This window comes from Podarcis melisellensis (genome assembly GCF_964234715.1).
Source record: "Podarcis melisellensis genome assembly, chromosome: 3".
In the NCBI taxonomy this organism is placed as follows: domain Eukaryota; kingdom Metazoa; phylum Chordata; class Lepidosauria; order Squamata; family Lacertidae; genus Podarcis; species Podarcis melisellensis.
The window spans coordinates 95,766,764-95,786,888 of NC_138530.1; the positions used below are offsets into that span (position 1 = coordinate 95,766,764).

The window sequence follows — 20,125 nt, forward strand, 5'->3', positions numbered from 1 at the left end:
GTCTTTTTATTGTGTGTTGTAATAGGCTATCCTGAATTAATCTAAAAGCAGAGCTTGGTGTGGTGGAGGGCAGAAACCTCATAATTGCCCTACAGTAGCCCAAAGTAATAACTTCATTAGGACCACCTATAACAGGGAAGGGACCCTCAGACCTGAGGTCCAAATGAAGTTCTCCAAGCCTCTACATTCTATGTGTTATTCCTGCTTTTGTTTATAATGTGTTATTCTTGTTACTCATTTCATTGTTTGGAGAACTTCTTTGTTTTGTAAGTGGGAGATATGACTTTGAGAATTTGCCTTTTGTAATTTTGTGTTCTATATACACATTACCTTTAAACATGTTCACATGTTCATGTTCTAATAATAAGTCTCTCTCGACAAAAGCCATCAATTAAAGTGACCAAGGCTGCTTCACTGCCAGACTACCTACACTGAAATAGGTATAGATAAGCACCCCCTGCTAAAGTTCTCTTTCTTGTGAACTTTTAAAGGCATAAGAGCACCATCCTACATTTAAGCTGGCAAACTTAGCTGATCGGCATGTAGTTGTGGATTTCAAGTGCCATGGCATTTCACAGCATATCCAAATGAAAACCCTGTGGGACAAATAGAATTCTGCTAGCTGCTGTGTGCTTATATTTATTCTGAATGGAAACATGGCGAATGCTTTCTGAGCTATGTGCAGGAATCAAAAGATGGGAGTGCCTGTGAGGTTCACTGATATTTTAAAGAATCCTGGACCTTTTGGCTACTCTTAACTGATAAAAGCTTCATTGCTGCATATTTAAGCACTGTCTGGATTTCCAGACTAGCATGGCTAGACTATTCCTTTGTTCCAGGAAGCAGGACCTTATCATCCCATACTCTGTCACCTTCAATGACTTTTTATCCATCTCCCAATCCAATTCGATTTCTCTCCTCATCCCAGGTTCTCTGCACTAGCTCATCTGTTCCGTTTTGACCTTTTGTCTACCTCCCTCCCTGACAATTTGCTCAGCTTCTTCATTCTTATATATCTCCCTGCTCTTTCTACATGTCCTTGCAATTTAGGGTATCTTACATGCACCACCTCATCTTATCTCTAGTGCTCATTTTCTTCTCATATTTCTCCCACCCTCTGAATTTCTGGCAGCTGACTAGGCTAGGCTACATAGCCAATCTGTTTGGATGTATGCCGATTTAGTCTTGTTGATCTCACTAGGACTCAGTGGTTGAAATCCAGGTCTGTCTGTTTATCTGGGTTATAGATTTGCAGGCACACTGTGAATCATCTTCTCCCTCGGATCTTGACTTTTAAACACTGTTATGCTGTATGACTAGCTGTAACATTCTTCGCTTGACAATTCTTAACTATTCATCCATTTCCCTTCCCTTCCTTGTCCTTCCTGTGTTTTTCTATTTTTAGTCTGTTACAATGTCTTTTGTTGTTTTACTCCCCCCCCCTTTTCTTCCTGCTTTTTCCTATATTGCCAAACGTTCTTGGATTTCTGTTCCTGCTTTAGCCAGCAACATTTTGCTAAGATTCCATGTGATGAGCAGGATTTCTAATTCTGCTTTTCTTTACAGGTGTTTTGCCTCTTTTGTCCATATAGGGCTGGGGTTCAGTAGGAATTGCATCAAAATAGAATAAATAGAGCAAATAAATAAATAAACCAAATAAAGTTGGAACTGCAGTTTTCATGTCTTAAAAAACGCCACCCTTTTCTCTGAAGAAGCACCATATATTTCAGGGTCTCCCCTCCTCTGCCATCCATTCTAACTAGATCTGAAGGATGAAAGGGATTTTTTTTTTAATCCAGACAACCAAAGGAATGCACCTAACCCATATTTAAACACTTATTGTGGCACAATTCCACTGCAGCACAAATATTAATTAAAGGGACCGTGATTGAAACTCACTCCATTGGCTCATGGAAGCTGTAATAAACTGAGGTGCTATGAGCTTCCCACAAAAGAGCTTTGCCATATGCAAATAACTGTGCTAATTAGCATGAAATCCTCCGGGTGGTGAGGTCTGCAGCAGGCTGGAGGAAGCTGGCTTGGTTCAGAGCTTGGCTGTTAAGGGAGATAAGAGCTGTGGGAGGCCCCTTGGCAGTAGAGAGAACCTTAAATATCCATGTGGCCCTTTTGCCATCTTTTGTTTTTGACAGAACAGCTCAGGTATGTTGGGATTTAAATGTTAAAGGACTAGGGCTTAGAATTGTTAGTCAGGGATGATGCTTGAATAACGTTTATTTGTATTCATATTAATAGAGTCCGCTGACTTTGCGTTCAGTCTTACATCTGAAATACGAAATGTAAAATATAAATTAAAGAAATGTATACCTGTGGGACCTGATTAGCTTCTGCCAAATTTTCCTTTCTGCAAGAGTAACTGTATAGGTGTCAGTATAATTACCCCTCATTTATAGAGGCTGGAAGATTCCATACAAGACAAGAGATCACTTGCTTTCAGCACTGGCACAGAAAGGGGGAACCTGATTGGATATAATGTCTCCCACCTCATAGTGCTTTACTAGGAGGAGATAGCAGTGTGCCATGGAGTGTGTAGAAGCCTAATTCATGGGATGCTCTTTGACAAGTCACAAACTATGTCTCAGCTAGGGATGTAAGACAGCATCAATTTCTCTTCAGACCTACCGGTATGTCCATTGCATGCAGTGCTGTTTCTGTTCCACTGCAGTTCAGCTTCCAACAAAAGCTACATTGTTCATCTTGTTGCCTGCTGTGGTGGAATTTTGTGGAATTAATAATGTAATTAATTATGTTATCGCTATATTGTTCTACACTATTCCTGTTGATGCAAAGGAAGCACCATGCAAATGTGCAGGGAGAGGTAATCAGTTATGCATCATTTGCAGACTGAAAACAACAGCTGCCACGGATATCGATCCTATCAGGTGGATTGATTTCCATTCTGGACATGGGCCGAATAAGCAAACATCAGCAATCTCTGCTCAGAATTTCTGTCAGAATTCTACAACATCCCTAATTGGTGTAACTTGTTTTGCATAGCCTTGAAGAGGGCTGAATATGATAAAAGGGGCAGACTTTGGTCATATGGCACCCTGAGTGAGGACAACATTTGGTGCTCCATCCCCAGTATTTCTTATTTTCACAATCATACATTTTGGTACAGTTGCTTTTAAAATTAATCTCAGTAGGTATCCATATAAATATAGGTGTTGTTGTTGCTGCTGCTGCTGCTGCTGCAGGAGAACTGCCCACACTGCCCCAAATCCAGTGCTGACAATAACTCTATATATGCCACCAAGAGGTTGCTTCTTAAGCAATGGGAAATATACACATTTGATAAACTAACAACAAAAACAATTTTATTATTTATACCCCAGCCACTCTGGGCAGCTTCCAGCACATCTAAAAACATAATGAAATGAACAGTTATTGGGGGGGGGGGGGAGAGAAAGGTCATCATTAATTGTCCAGGTTACATTACACCATATAAATGTTGTTTAAAGTTCATCATTTTTCAGAATTCTGTTCATAAGACATCAAAACCCATCTACAATCCCAGATTCCTATTTTCCTGTTTTGACTACTGTCATTGACTTGTTGAGTTTCTTCATGGAATCTGCCATTTTGGAGATTTTGCCCCATTCTTCTGATTGAAGAGACTCACGAAACACATGCCTTGTTTTTAAGGCTGATATTGCTTCATCCAGCTGCAGCATCTTATTGGAAGTCTGTAGAAGACTGCTTTCTTTACCAATCAGCTGGTAAAGAAATAATAGACTTAGTTTCAGCTGCTTAAAAATGTTGCTTCTATCTAAACATTAAAAGCCCAGGTGCTCCACCATACAGGTTTCAGTTACTTTGTTGGTCTTGCCTAGACCTCTTCCATCCATACAGCCACTTTGGTTCGCTAACGTTACAGCCCCCTGTGCAACGAGTCAGTAGCAGATATTTTACAAAGACAGATGTGGCTAGGGATTCGTAATGCCTCTCTCAAAGTTTTAGAGAAATCATCAATTGTTTTAAAACCTCTCAACATTACTTCCTACAAATTCTCATTGACTTTACTATTGTCTGGAATTTCAGGGCAACAGTAGCTGCCATATGACAAATATGCATTTATATATTTTCCAGCTCTGGCTGCCCCTGAATTGTTAACATCAAGCCATAGGTACCGCCTCCCCTCAATATTTGTAGGCAGGAAGCTGAGCTCCCCCAATGTTGAAGGGGCAGAGGAGACCTCCTCCAGTGATGAGCACCTCCTTCTTGGCCTCCTAATGATGTGTGTGGTGCGTGGCATGCCCTTCCACTGAAGAAGAAGAAGAGTTTGGATTTGCTACCCTAAGGTGTCTCAAAGCGGCTAATATTCTCCTTTCCCTTCCTCCCTCACAACAAACACTCTGCGAGGTGAGTGAGGCTGAGAGACTTCAGAGAAGTGTGTCTAGCCCAAGGTCACCCAGCAGCTGCATGTGGAGGAGCTGAGACGTGAACCCGGTTCACCAGATTATGAGTCTACCGCTCTTAACCACTACACCACACTGGCTCTCACTGCCACTCCCAGCCTACAAACGCAACCCAGACTGCCTCAAATCACCACCACTCACCTGCTGCCTGCCTGCCGCCTGCCACCTTCCTTCCTTTCTTTTTCCTTTTTTTGGAATGTTAAAATCTTTATTGACATGAATTAATATCATTACAATTTTAACTTCACACATACACATATATACATTAAAAAAAGAAAAGAAAATATTCTTATATTAATTTACCATAAAGTGTTATTTTTAACTTCTAAGTTCTATTTCCGCTTAGGTTCCAACTAAGCTAAGCTCAGATAATATTGCATAAATTAAGGTAACATATAAAATAAAATGGGGGACATTGGGTAAAACCTCAGCGCCTAGGACTTGCCGATCGCATGGTCGGCGGTTCGAATCCCCGCGGCGGGGTGAGCTCCCGTCGTTCGGTTCCAGCTCCTGCCCACCTAGCAGTTCGAAAGCACCCCTAAGTGCAAGTAGATAAATAGGTACCACTTTATAGCGGGAAGGTAACGGCGTTTCCATGCGCTGCGCTGGTGCTGGCTTGCCAGAGCAGCCTCGTCACGCTGGCCACGTGACCCAGAAGTGTCCTCGGACAGCGCTGGCTCCTGGCCTCTTAAGTGAGATGAGCACGCAACCCCAGAGTCGGACACGACTGGCCCGTACGGGCAGGGGTACCTTTACCTATAAAATAAAATAAATGTAGACTTCCCATCATTTCCCGATATAGTTAACATTTATGATTTTGAATGTACTTACAATTATTACCTTACATTTAATATACTTTCTAATACTTTCTTACAACGTATCGTACCGATTTTTCTTTATTTCTTAATATTTTACTTTCACTGGTTCTCCACTACTGCCATCGCAATTAGGCCAAGGCCTCTGCTGCTGCCATGAAGCCTCCACTGAGGCCCGCTGCAGCAGCAGACGTACTTCCGGAAGCTGGGTGTTGCTTCTGGAAATATGTATCCTGCGGCTGCAGTGGACCTCAATGGAAGCCTCACATTGGAGGCAGAGACCTTGTTCTTGGCACCATAGCCATGGCATGAGTGCCACTAAATTCAGTTACAAATAGGTGTGCATAAGTTCACATAACAGATATGTCTTTGGATATGTGGTGATTAAAGGAAAAATACTTAAACTTGTTGGTAACAAAAGCAGCATTAATATCCTCAGTTTTTCTAGTTTTAAAATGTGTTGTGAAATATCTAGTCTTACTAAAACTGTTTCTAGTAATTTATGAGTTAGGATATATATCTTAGCATTATTAGCTTGAAATATATTTAGGTCTACATAAATAAAACACATCACTGTCATTCACGAGATATTATATGATTACTATCTTGAAAGCAATGATTCTCTTTGTGAAAACTAAATTTAATTTGCTCCAATTGGATATCTAGTGTCTCTGTGATTTATAAATTTTGGATAAGCAGGTAGCCCTTTTATTTTAATAATGTAGCATTTATTCAGCAAACAGATTTTTGAAAAATGAGCAGGCTGATTTTAATAACAACCCCTTTCAGAGACATTACAGTATATGGCTAATGTAAAGCAGGGATAAAATATTCTGTGCAGTGTATAGAACAAGGTGTAAAAGATTATAGAGTCATAAAAATAGCCAAGTAAAAAGAGCAAATTAAGGTCTGTAATTGGCTAGAAGCAATTAAATGCTTTTGATGATAGCGAAAGATATGGTTGGGCACTTGTGTGAAAGAATGACCCCATGCACATTCTCCTTGTCCTTTAGCAAGTTTTGTTTTTATAACCTCCATGTACACCTCTTAAAAATCCATAAATGCCTGATTATACTTCAGAGATGCCATTTTGGAGAGGTTACTATCACATTTTGAAGAAATATATCTAGAACAGCCAATTCCACCCCTACTTTTTGTTCTCTGAAGTACAGTGGCTAGAAGATGCACCTTCACCGTAGGCAGATTTTCTGCATTAATATGCAAGTCTACACCTGGTGGGCACTATCTTAGAACAACCAGATATAGAGGTAAAATGTGTTTGAACCTTGAGTGCATTTGAGGTTCTTTGCACAAAGCCTATAAAGGAGCAAGACCTGCTGTCTTGATGCAAGCTGGGAAGATTAGTCAAGGGCAAATTTAGGATCTATGGAGGAAATAGAAGTGACTACTTTTGTCCTAAAAAGATGCTGTGAGAACGTCATCCAGACAGGGAGTTGCGTAAGAGTGTTTGTGCTGCATCCACCCACGTGAAATCTTGCCTGTGGGTGAACATTAGGTTTTATGTTCTCTGCAATGCTTGAATCTCTTCACCTCTTGCAATTAAATATAGCACAGTTTCTGCATCAGGGGATCTTGTCAAGAGAATTTTTCCAACCTGGGCAAAGGTATACGATCTCTAACCTGACACAAGTTTGTCTTCCACTTTCCAGCCCCCACCAGCACATTTCTAGATAATACAGAAAGAGATTGAGAATGTGTCTTATTACTGTGGCCCATTCCTAGACAACATCCCTAGACTACTGCAGTTTACACTCCAAACTCAGAGTGGTGCAAGATTCCAGGGGTTCCAGAAACTTACCCAAGGTTTGTGTTGCCTTTTACAGTGGAGACTGTAGTGTCTTTATAATATATGGTTTGTTTATTTACACACACACACACACACACACACACACACACACACCCTGAGCCTACAATGGAGAGATTCTTAGAATCAACACCCCAAAAGGGTCTTGAATCTCCCATAGCTGCAGCATTGGATTCAAACAGACATCAAACATTGCTCTCTGACTCTCTCTCCAGCTTGCTGCTTTTTTTTTTTTTAAGGGATTTTTATTGCCATTTAAAATTCCAGGTACACATCAACTTTTCCTTTACATTGACAACAGCTTGTTGCTTTTTCAACTGTCACATTTCTGCTCCAAAACTCTACTTCAAACTTTGGCTTTGTCTGTTGAGGGATGGGACACCACCCATTTGTCGTCTCACACTGAGGGTCTTAATCCTTTGTTCCCCTTAATGGTCCATCACCCAGGTGAACACCTCACCAGGAAGCTAGTCTGTCTTATATTTTACCACTTGCTGGATCTAGGGGTTAGAAGGGTCTCAACTCCCCAATCCCAACTCGTAACAATATTCTTTACCGTAAAGTTATACCTAAACAAGTGCAGGAACTAAGTGATAGCCTGTCTTTATTATTTAAAGTTGTTGCTGTTTTTGTGGTATACTTCACGGCTAGTAGCTACTTATTGAACTTGGTTGTGTAAACGGAAAACACTTTTGCATGCTGACACTGCCCTACCTGTTTCTATATGTCTCTCTGCAGTGCTGATGTTGATGGTTTAATCAATTCCCCCTTATTATAGCATGCTGTCAGTGTGTCAATGAACTGCGTGGAATCATAATACAAAAATTCAGTTGCAGCTCCTTATTTCCCTGAGTGCTGTGAAGTTTACTTTTTACTTGGAGACTTTACTGTGTCCTTGAAATATTTTATCTACAAATATACAACCAGAGCCAGAAGTGCCAAACAGCAGGCATTTCTAGAAGGCAGCAGATCTACAAGCCTCCATTAAGTGCCCAGGAGAGACTGAAAACTATCGAAGTGCTTTCTGTGTTCTCTCTTTGCCTCTGTCTTTGGCTATTCTAAACGTCAAACTGTTCTCATTCGCATATGTGAACACAAAGACATACATCCCTGCACAACTTCCTTCAGACCATGGCTTAGCACAAATGTGCAGTCTTCTGAAGAGGAGATCCAATACATAGCATTTGTAGCTAATGCTGTAGATCAGAAGTCCTGCATATGGACAGATGTAATTTATTTGGAACTCTGGAGCACTTGTCCTATGTTTATGAAGATGGTATTTTCCTAGATCATAATTCAGATTGTGCCCCAGTGATGTTATAGCTGCTACTAATGACAGTGTTTTGTCTGTTTGCTGCTGTCTTGGATTAACTTGTACCAACATTTGGGTGGGTGTGTCTTCATTATGTTGTTATGGTATTTTCTAACCTGGCCCTCATCACCTGGTACCAGGGCAGGACAACAAAACAAGCCAATAAAACCACACCCATATATAAATAGTAAATAAAACTGAATAAAATATCCTTAAAATGCACAAGATCAGCTAGCAGCAGGTAACACACAGCTTCATACTGAATTGCTCATTACAGTTCTCACCCCATCCCAAAGGTCTGGGCGAAGACAGGTGTCACCAACTGAGGAAGAGTCTCAGTGTTAGCTTTAGACACATCACCAAGTTCATATATGATAAGTGTGCAGTTAAATGACTATGGTGCTTTTATCCATTTTCACTTAACTTGACTTAAGCTGAATCGCCAAGTGAATCATTTTCATTTAAGTTGAACAGCTGGACAAAATAATGACCATCACAAAAACCTTTCCAATAAGTAAAATGTGTATAAAAAATAATTCAGAAGCATTTTTTTTTTGTAGACATTTGAAAAATTAAATGTGTAAATCCAGTTCAGGAAATTTGTGTGGATGGGTAGTATCTGTAAAAAGGTAGAGAGCATTAGTGCTCCCAAATGTCTCATTTTAAAACTTGACATGACAATATGGACACTTGATTCATCATGCCATGTATCATATTGTGGACATGCCACAATAATTGCAGAAGGTCATTAAATCTGTTCATTCCCTTCTATCCATAATAGCTTGAATATTCTTTTATGTATACCTGTGTTGATGTTGGTATCTGCACCAGTATGCTGTTTCATAATGTGTTGTAACTTTTTAGATTGTGAGACTGAGGGCAGGGACCATTGTAGTATTGATTTCTACACAGCCTTGTGGTGGGGCATTAATGCCAGAGGTAAGTAAATACAATAGATAAATGTTGAACTGTCCCCAACTAACATCAATTGCACTATAATAGCATGGTTGGTAAGGCTAGCTTGGTTCTTTCAGTGAGGTTACGTGGGAAACTAGAAACAATGTTGAATTTTATAGTTAAGGACAACTGAAGAGAAAAGATTTTGATAAGAGCAAATTTGTAGAAAGGATTAATAATGGCATTAGATTAAAGAGCAAATGGTAGAAGATAATTGCCGTGAAACAATTAAAAAAAGAATGCTGACAGAGTAGTTTGATGAAACAGAATGGCTCCCTGTCATTTTACCAATGACATTTGATAAAATAAGAACTTGTAGGATAACAAACAGAAGCGCTTTCTTTGAAGCTCAATCATCAGTTATTTAGTTGCATTCAGGATTATCAGTGGGTAGATGATGTTCAAGTTATATATGCTAGAATTCGCTGACATTCCAGGACAACTGAATATATACACATATATATTTGGTCAAGTGTATATGTATTTATAGGGACACAGGTGGCGCTGTGGGTTAAACCACAGAGCCTAGGACTTGCTGATCAGAAGGTCGGTGGTTCGAATCCCCGCAACGGGCTGAGCTCCCGTTGCTCAGTCCCTGCTCCTGCCAACCTAGCAGTTTGAAAGCACGTCAAAGTGCAAGTAGATAAATAGGTACCCGGAAGCTGTACGTCGGCTCCCTCGACCAATAAAGCGAGATGAGCACTGCAACCCCAGAGTCGGTCACGAGTGGACCTAATGGTCAAGGGTCCCTTTACCTTTACCTTTATATGTATTTATATGCTTGAATATAAATAATGCATAGAGATTATATGATGGAACTACAATGTTGTAATACATTGGAAGAATACCTGTTGTGACAAACATGGAATATTTGGTTGTAGGACATGTATCTTGCAAATATATCTGTGTTGTGGCATAGTGTGTTTTTTTGTGCTTGTTGCAGAGAGAGACACTGTAATCTCTTCAACTAAATTCATGGATGAGCTACCCAGTGTAAAGGGGAACAGGCAGGTTTTGCTCTTCCAGGCAATCATTCACAAATAGCGGAGTACCAAAAAAATACTGAGGACACCACTGAGATGAGCCTTCTGTCTGCTCCTCAGAGCAGCGGTCTTCTAGGAAGTATTTTCTTCTTCCGTAGCTCCAAATGCTTATCTGTATTCTTGAGCCAAGGCTTCCTAAGCCTCCCCAGTTTGTTTCCATATCTGAGCCTGGTAAACCTCAGCAGCACCTTTGAGTCATAATCTAGATTTCAAAACATCATAGGTTTTGATGGAATCTGGTATGAACTAAGCTGTGGATCTTCATAATGCCATTCAAAAATATTAAAACATTTAATCAGAAAATGTCATTAATTCAGAAAGTCTGGTGGATTTTGGAAGACTAGGATGGAGACTAGGTTCAAATAGTTTCTGATTTTCATTCATGTAGAGGTGAACGCTAAAACTTGAGTCAATACTTCTCTAGCTTAAAACCTGTGTCACAGAGCTCAGCATTCTTGTGCAGAATGACTGAGAATCAAGTATGTATGGTTTTCTTTTTAAACTGGGATGAAATCAAATGAAACGGAAACATCTGGCTATATCCACTCCTGACAGAATGATATACTGAAAGTTCTTGCCTCTTCTGCACCAGTAGGGCATAGCCAATTCTTTTTTGGGGGTGGGGTGGGGGAGATGAGAAAATGCCGCAAACCCTGGCAAACAGAGCAATGTCTAAAATTGGCATTGCTATTACATAATGCATTGTCAAGGGTGGCTAAACTTCAAACTTTAAAGTTCATGGTTTTAAGAAAATGCAGCAAGCTTTTAGAAAGGTGAGTGGAGAGGGTGACCATTCACATCACGCATAATATAATAAATTATCAGCACGGCACCTTTAAAATATATGCAACTTCATGTTGTATATTTATGGGTTTCACACTCTGTTGATTGAGACAGTCAAAGCCTAGTTTAAGGGGGTTGCTATTTTTGGTGATACCGGACAAGGATTCTGAAACATTCTCGTGTTGAAATGACCAGAGTTTCTCAACTAATTTGCATTCTCCGACAGTGTTAGCTGGAGAAAAAAATTACACAAGAGGCTTCAGACCTGCCTGCATTAATAATTCTCTGTGATTTACAGCTTACTAATAATAATGATAACAATGCTAATTAAGATGATAACATTGTGTGTGTGTGTGTGTGTGTTTGAGATACATATTAGTGTCTGTGTATAAAATAAGAGAGATGTACAATTCAGCATGACACATCATTCTCTACGTCCTGGGTGGAGGCTTGTGGAATATTTAATATTACTTGCGTTTTGTATACCCAAACAGTGAATATGAATGCTCTGAATAGTTTAGCAACATGCCCACAGTGTGATTCTAGGAGAAAGGTTCAGGTTTGGAGAGGTAGCAGGCTCAAACATCGGCAAATGGAAAAGAAGGCTGAGGGAAATAGCTACAGCTTTTAGTGTTGGAATCCTAAAATGGCTTGTAGTTTAGTCTTACAATGTGAATAACGGAGGTCTACTTGCAAGACTTCGCTTGGGTTGCATTAGTTCTTTCTTCTGAAATGGGAGCCAGATGAAATAAAGCACGCTGTTCCCTTTTCCCAAATGCACATTATGACAGTTAACATCAGACTGATATGCCATTTGAATGAAGTGTGCCAGGAAATGGGTGTGGCATTCCCAAATTGGGGGATTTCAACTCTGCATCAATTATTCACAGGGCCCTGTGTGGCAAACAAATGGAAGCACACCGCATTTCCTGAGTGCATGTTTCACAAACTGACTCGGCTAAACAATGCACAGGCGCCCCTTCAACAGCATAGAGAGAAGGCAATTTCTTCATTTTATCCATTATTTGTGATTTAATCTCATAATGAGAGCTTAACGTTAGTACTCAGGACATAATATCTAGCATTTGAAATCATGCGGACTTATGAAACTTCTCGAGTAATGAAGTGTCTAAAAGAATACACTACGTAGAATACTGTACACCGTTCAATACATATGTCATGGCTTTTCAAGTACACTCCAGATGCAATTTAGCACAATTCAAGCACACTCCAACTGCAGTGGCTGATTTCACCAGACCACTGCCAATGCTTTCAAGAGATGGTCAGTGACAACATTTTAACCTCTATTGGGGAATTGGTTCTTGGGTACATAGTGAAGGAATCATACAGCCAGTTGTTCTGCAACGGCTGCAGTGGCATTCAGTATAAGGAAAGAGCACAGCTATGCTTGGCTTGCCTCTTCACTAGAAGGGGGTGAAACCCATTGCAGCCCCTCCTAGCTGTTGCAAAGAGCTCTTGATAATTCCAGGAAGAGACTCTTCACCTTCCTGCTCCAAATAGGCTTTTTGCACAGTAATTCTGCTTCCCACAGCAATCCAGTTGGCCCCTGTGAGAACAGGTTATTGGACTTGATGGGCCACTCCCCTGATCTAGCAGGGTTGCTCTTGTGTTGTGGCCTCCTGACTGCTCATGAAGCACAGAAAGGAATGGGAATGGGCAACATCATCCTTGCAACTGGCAAGTTAGCATGAAGCCTCTGGATAAGCCATGCTTTGTATAAATAACTAGGAGCCTAACCTTCTGCCTTTGCCCAGCAAGCATCTTTTTCTTGCGACACTTTAGGTACTATCTCAAGCCATTAGCCCCAGAGACTGTAGCTGAAATATTTGGGTATAGTTGCTCACACTTTTGACCTGGCCCTGAGAAATAGCCCTTGCACCTAGTGCTGGGAGCCTTGAGCCTAATAATAATAATAATAATAATAATAATAATAATAATAATAATAATTTGTTATACCCTGCCCATCTGGCTGGGTTTCCCCAGTCACTTTGGGTAGCTTACTGCATATATAAAAGATTGTAAAACATTAAAAAATTCCCAATACAGTGGTAAGAGTCATGTATTGATATATTAGAAATGGGTCATATGCTGAAATACTACAGTGGTACCTCGCTAGACGAAAATAATTCGTTCCGCGATTCTCTTCATCTAGCGGTTTTTTCGTCTTGCGAAGCAAGCCCATTGACAGCTTAGCGAATTAGTGCTACAGCTGTCAAGCGGCTTCCAGCGATCAGCTGTTAAGCGGCTTATCAGCGGAACAGCTGATAAGCGGCTTAGCGGCTTAAGAAAAGGGCGAAAAAAGCGAGAGAGAAAAAACGCGGTGGGATGCAAGATTTTTTTCGTCTTGCGAAGCAACCCCATAGGGGAATTCGTTTTGCGAAGCGCCTCCAAAACGGAAAACCCTTTTGTTTTGCGGGTTTTTCGTCTTGTGAGGCGTTCGTCTTGCGGGGCACCACTGTACTGACATTCTTTGTTGTCATTGATGCTCACGGAATTCCTACATGAAGGTAAAGGTAAAGGTACCCCTGACAGATAGGTCCAGTCTTGGATGACTCTGGGATTGCGCGCTCATCTCGCTCTATAGGCTGAGGGAACCGGCATTTGTCCACAGACAGCTTCTGGGTCATGTGGCCAGCATGATCAAGCCGCTTCTGGTGAACCAGAGCAGCATACGAAAACACAGTTTACCTTCCCGCCGGAGCGGTACCTATTTATCTACTTGCACTTTGACGTGCTTTTGAACTGCTAGGTGGGCAGGAGCTGGGACAAAACGGGAGCTCACCCCGTCACAGGGATTCGAACCGCTGACCATTCTGATCGGCAAGCCCTAGGCTCTGTGGTTTAGACCACAGCGCCACCTTACATGAAAGAAAGGCATTTAATAGCCAGCACAAGTTCATATATACAACTATTGCATGTGCATTGGGAACTTCAGAAAAAGATTTTTAACAGAGTATGGGTAACATTCCCCCCATGTTGTTTTGCCTAAATCAGTTTTGATCAAAAAATTATTTCCAGTGGGAATATAAAATTAAACATGAAATCAATGTTCTCTTAAATAAAGTGCAATATGAGGAAGTTGTCGCAGCACTGCAGTGTGTGTAATGATAGCACAACTTGTGCCTCATTACAGTGTTAAAAATCAAATCTTGGAGCGTTTGTGTTTTCCTGTGTCTAAAGTCTTGTTGACTAAGCAGTTTGGAACCAGTAATGTCTGTAGCCATAACTTTAGTTCTGGACCTCAGAAATGTTGTATTGAGTCTCATGGTTGTGTAATTTTTTTATATTTTATTTTATAAATCTTTTATTAAACTAATAATTTGAGATAAACTGCTGTGTGGACCAACATCCTGATTTGGAGATACTTTATTTATAGTCAACCCCCTAAACCTTCAGACATTAATAAATGGAAGCAAATCCTATTCAGTTAAGGGAGACTGCTTTCTATGTAATTAGCTTTGGGATCACCATCTGAATCTTTCCATGAAATGGGAAGAAAATAGTAGGCAGTCACCATAAGCTGAGGGCTGACAGTTAAAGCTGAGGGAGGCAGGCTTATGAACCTATTGAGCTGTGTTGTTGTCGTCGTCTGGTAATTCCTTTGTGTCTTATGAAGGAAAGCCCGATTTCTTCAGACTTGTTATACCATTCATAGCGAGCTGAATTCAATTCCAGTTATTGACCTTTCACTGACATTAAAGGCCCAGCGTTCACTAAATCACTGATGCACGCCACTCATGCTGATTTGCCGAGGCATGTCAGTCATGCTGAAAATAGATCATAGAATCTGAGCTCTGGGGGTGGGGAAGAACCTCTCCACTCATAGCTTGCCTGCCTCCTGTTTAAATCACCTATATGAGGGCATTACAGGTTTGGAAGCTTAAATCTCTGGGCTTGTGTATAAATGCTTAATTTCACCATTTAGGGGTCCGTCTGGCAGCATTGATTGGCTTTAATAGGAGCGCTGGGCCTAAATTTTGAGGCCAGGATACAGTCCTGAGAAAATATTCTCCTTGCTGCAAGTGCTTCACCCCACTTGCCCCTCCCCGTCTTCCCCCCTTTCCCCCTTCTTCTTCTTCCTAATTGTTTAAACCAATTCATAAACCAAGAATATATAAATTGATCACCAGCAATGAAACATATGTTGTAGATATTTTCCCACATTTATTATGCTATATTTGTGATATACAGATGACATGAGAAAACTCGGTATACTTAAGCATCCATATGTACAATTGCTCCAGCCAGGTTACCAAGAGCTCTTTATCGTGTATATATATACCCTTTTAGTGCTTTGCATTATAACATTGTATATAGGTTAATACTAATTAAGACAAACCTATTATATCAAAGTTGCTGGGGCTGTTGTATACTTCTCCAGAGTGTTCAGCACGCTGCCCTTGGGTTATCAGACGTCTTCCTCAAATTAGGATTCGGTAATCTTCAGGGCTTACCTGTGGTGCAGATGCCTCTCTGCTATGGTCTTGGCCTTAATGAGTCTCTCTGGACTCTTAAGAGTCTTCATCATTTATTCTTCCTATTGGTGGGTGGAACTCCCTGAACAATATGTGACAGTCCCTTAGCCAAGGCATTTCTCTATGGGGAGAGGAAGGTTCAAGAGGTGCCTTTGGATAATGAGTCTAATTTGCAGCTAGATTTGGGGAACTTCACTTTTCTCCTTGCAGATTTTCACCTTCTTTCCTTCCATTTAACCATAGAGTATTATTCCATAACTGTCTGATTAATGGAGTGAAGTGAATCGGGTTATTTAATAAGGATATTGCTAACCAGATTTCAGCTTGAAAGGCAGTGATGGGGGTTCTTACAGATCAGGGCTCCCCCCCCCCCCCAGCCGGAACTCACAGGAGCTCAGCTCTGGCACCTCTCAGGTGGGTGCCATTGCCATTCTAAGAGAACAAGGGAGAAGTTTGAGGTGAGCTCTGGCACCTCTTTTTCTAAAAAAAACAGTACTGATTTAGATGTTCACACAATCAAACCGAGTGTAAAGTGGGGGGAAAGACTTCGTTCTCAAATGGCGTTCTGAAATGAGTGACACAACCACATACCAGCCCACATTGAGCTAGCTAAATAGATAGTTCAGTTTTCCTTTTGAGATGTGGTCTTTCTACTCATAGGAAAACTCATTTACAACCGTATCTGGGATTTGCAAACGTTTTGGAAATACCCATTTTAAGCTGCACTTTCAGAGAAGGGCTTGACCTCTAGGTTTTACTAAAGAGATATGATTCATACCCCACTCTCCAGCGTGCAAAGGCAAATTCAGGACAGATATGACCTGCCAATATGGAAGGAAGCCGGAATTTGGCCAGGAGGTGTGGAAATCTTATATGTTCCTTTTAATTAATCCCAAGGCTTTCATTAGGATCTGTTCACCTTTTCACCTTCTACCTCCCCCCAAACAAATCCCATGGCACTCAGTCTTAAATGTGTCAATGCGACTTAAAATGAGAGTAAGGGCCCTGGATTTCATAACTCTCTGTGAGATAAGAAATACCTAAAAACAGAGAAAGTGATCCAGATGGTGGAAAATGATATTAAATCACCCTGCTAAAACTATCAGTAGTCAACTGCTTAATAAATATTACTTCCCTCTACAGTGTACCTTGGTTCTTGAACATAACCCATTCCGAAAGTCTGTTCACCTTCTGAAACGTTCGAAAACCAAGGCACGGCTTCCAATTGGTGCAGGCACCCCAGAAACAATAGCCTACAACCGCATCGGATGTTTGGCTTCTGAAAAATGTTCAAAAACCAGAACACTTACTCCTGGGTTTTTGGCGTTTGGGAGACCAAATGTTCAAGTGTCAAGGCATTCGAGAACCAAGGTTCCACTGTATTAGTAAAGTTGGTACGCCTGGTGAGATGTGCAGATGTGCCAGAACACCCAAATGATGGAGAGATAGGGCTGGAGTAGACTCTGCAGTATGCGTGCATGCCCTCTGGTGTGGGTGTATATGGTGTTAACCCTATCGTGTTTGACCCAGTCAAGACAGTGTTCTCTCTCTCTCTCTCTCTCTCTCTCTCTCTCTCTCTCTCACACACACACACACACACACACACACACACACACACACAAATCTCAGCAACTGAGTTTTGTTGGAGGGGATGCCCTAGAGCAAGAAATCTATCTATCTATCGTCTATCTATCTATCTATCTATCATCTATCTATCTATCTATCATCTATCTATCTATCTATCATCTATCTATCTATCTATCTATCTATCTATCTATCATATATCTATCTCTATATGCAATTGTTGGGCATGCATTAGGATATAGAAGTTATTGGAATTAGTGTGAACTAAAACTGTATTATGAAAATTACAAAATACGGCTTAAATGTTGACCCTTAACAATGTTCTTGACTTATATTAATGGCTAGCCTATACAATACTTCTATAAGAAATTAGTTCATAATTTGTTAACAGCTGCCTCATTTCCATTTTTGCACTATTGAAACCACTATTGAGTCCAGTAGTTCTCAGCTCTTCAAGGTGAGGATGAAATGGATAAGAACTGAAAACACTGGTACTTTCCAGTTAGAAGGACAATGAATCATTGTCAGAATGGATGCATATATGTTTGGGCCACAGTATGCAAATGTTGCTAAAGTTGTGTGTATGCAGTTGTTGCTTGGTATGGCTGGGGGGGAGCAATACATTGTTGGTATTTGGGGAGGATGAGGTCCATGGCTAATTCAGCTAGAAATGGGCTGTTTCCATGGCTATGGATATAGAATGTCCACAAAGCTTCAGGGAGCCAGCCGTCATGGAGATAATTTATTGATGGAACCTGGGTGGCTAAAATGACAAAAAAGAAAACAGGAGTTGGCCTTGTAAATTTAGATTGTGTTATGAATGGCATGCTTTCCTTATTGTAAAATATTCTCTGTTATATGGTTATTTGCACTAGCATCCCTGTGAATAAGACAGGGAATGAACCAAGCTTTCTGGAGGCCTCCCAGGATTTTTTGTTATTGTATAATGATATTGGTGGTGATGGCCTAGTTGTGGATCTTCCTTAACTCTGGAGAATTATGACCATCTTTTGGAGCACATTGTGAAACCTTGCAATTTGGCCTTCCTCATCGGGTGCCTTGGAAGTCTATTGGTTCAAGATATATGTCGTATTTGTTAGTTTTTGGTGTGTTAGCCCATGTTGCTGGCTTCTTCACATTTTAAATGAATAACACAGAATCAGTGTTTCACAGAATCAAGACAGACAAAAAGGAAGTACTTCAAACGCAGTTAAACTATGAAATTTGCTCCCACAAGAGGCAGTGGTGGCCACCAGTTTGGGTGGCTTCAAAAGAGGTTTAGACAAATTCATGGAGGATAAGGCTATCAGTGGCTACTAACCATGATGGTTGTGTTCACTGTTGGAAGAAGAATGCTTCTGAATACCTGATGCTGGAAACCACAGAAGGGGAGAGTGCTTCTTTGTTCAGATTCTGCTTCTGGGTTTTCCCCAGGCATCTGGTTGGCTGCTGTGAAAACAGGGTGCTGAACTAGGTGGGCCATTCATTGGCCTCAGCCAGCAGGCACTTACTAGGTTATAAAGTTCTTACGATTTCAGGGTGTGTGTGGAGAACATTTTGTCATGTGTGCAAAAAGCAATCCTCAGTGAAGGTTATCCATTCCTTTGGGATGGAATAGGTGAGAGATTTAAATATATGGTAACAGCTGGCACCCACTCAGTCCATTACTGCAACCAGACACTGTTCTGGCACACCCACCACCTCCCCTGGTTTACATAATATAGGTGTATAAAATAATGCTTGGTATGGAGAAAGTGGACAGAAAGAAGCCCTCTCTCTTTGCTTTCTTTTTCTTATTGTAGAACCCGGGGTCATCCAGTGATGCTGAATGTTAGAAGATTCAGGACAGACATAAGGAAATACTTCACACAATACATTTGGAATTTGCCACCAAGTACAGTATGCAGGAATTTGCTGTATAATGGCTATATGCTTGATATATATGATAGGCAATCACAGGCAGAATGCCTCTGAATAGTGACTGGTGTTCTGTGTGAGAGGGTTATTGCCCTATTGCCCTGATTGTGGGTTTCCTGTGCTTTGATTTGTAGAAGTATTCTAATGGAAACAGACGGCTGGGTCACTTCACAACTATGTTGGCATCGAAAGGGCACAAATTCAGGGATAGACAAATGGGAAAAGCAGACTAGATGTTCGGGGGTGAAGTGAGGAAGGGAGACATTGACTTCTGAATCTTGGAAATATGAACGGGTTGATGCAGTGGATGGTGATGATTCCAATTATTTTCAAGACACATGTGACAGTGGTCTTAGAGCCATTATTTTCAAGACGCATGTGACAGTGGTCTTAGAGCCATGGTTACACACATGAACCATGGCTGCCTATAAGCTGAGTGTTGAGAATTCTGGAATATCCCTGTAGAGAGGCTTAGAAAGTTGGAAGACACTATGCAGTTGAAACAGGAGCTAATGCCTGCCTTCCTCTCTCTATTGCTTATCTCTCTTTCTGGCAAGTGATTTCCCCTCAGGGTTAAGAGTGGGAGAACCTTCTAAAATGGATATGACAAACAGAGATTAACAACAAATGAATGGGGATAAGAGAGGCAACCAGCTTAGTTCTCGAACAAATCATCTCCCAAATGCCGCAAACCCAGACGTAAGTGTTCTGGTTTGCAAACGTTTTTCGGAAGCCAAATATCCCAACGTGGCTTCTGCAGCTTCCGATTAAGTACAGAAAGCTCCTGCAGCCAATCGGAAGGCATGTCTTGGTTTTCAAACAGTTTTGGGTGTCGAATGGACTCCCGGAACAGATTAAGTTTGAGAACCAAGGTCTTGGCAACCTATGTATTTGTAAAGGTGTCTATCACAAACCGTTACACACTTATACAGGAAAAGTAGTCAGGCTTGTTAAGAC

At 40.9% G+C, this 20,125-nt stretch overlaps 1 protein-coding gene across 16 annotated transcripts in view; it reads left to right on the forward strand.

The window, feature by feature from the left end:
* MYT1L (myelin transcription factor 1 like) overlaps positions 1–20,125 on the forward strand; it is a 288,821-nt gene that overhangs the window by 34,857 nt on the left and 233,839 nt on the right. The gene's annotated exons all lie outside the window — the stretch shown is intronic.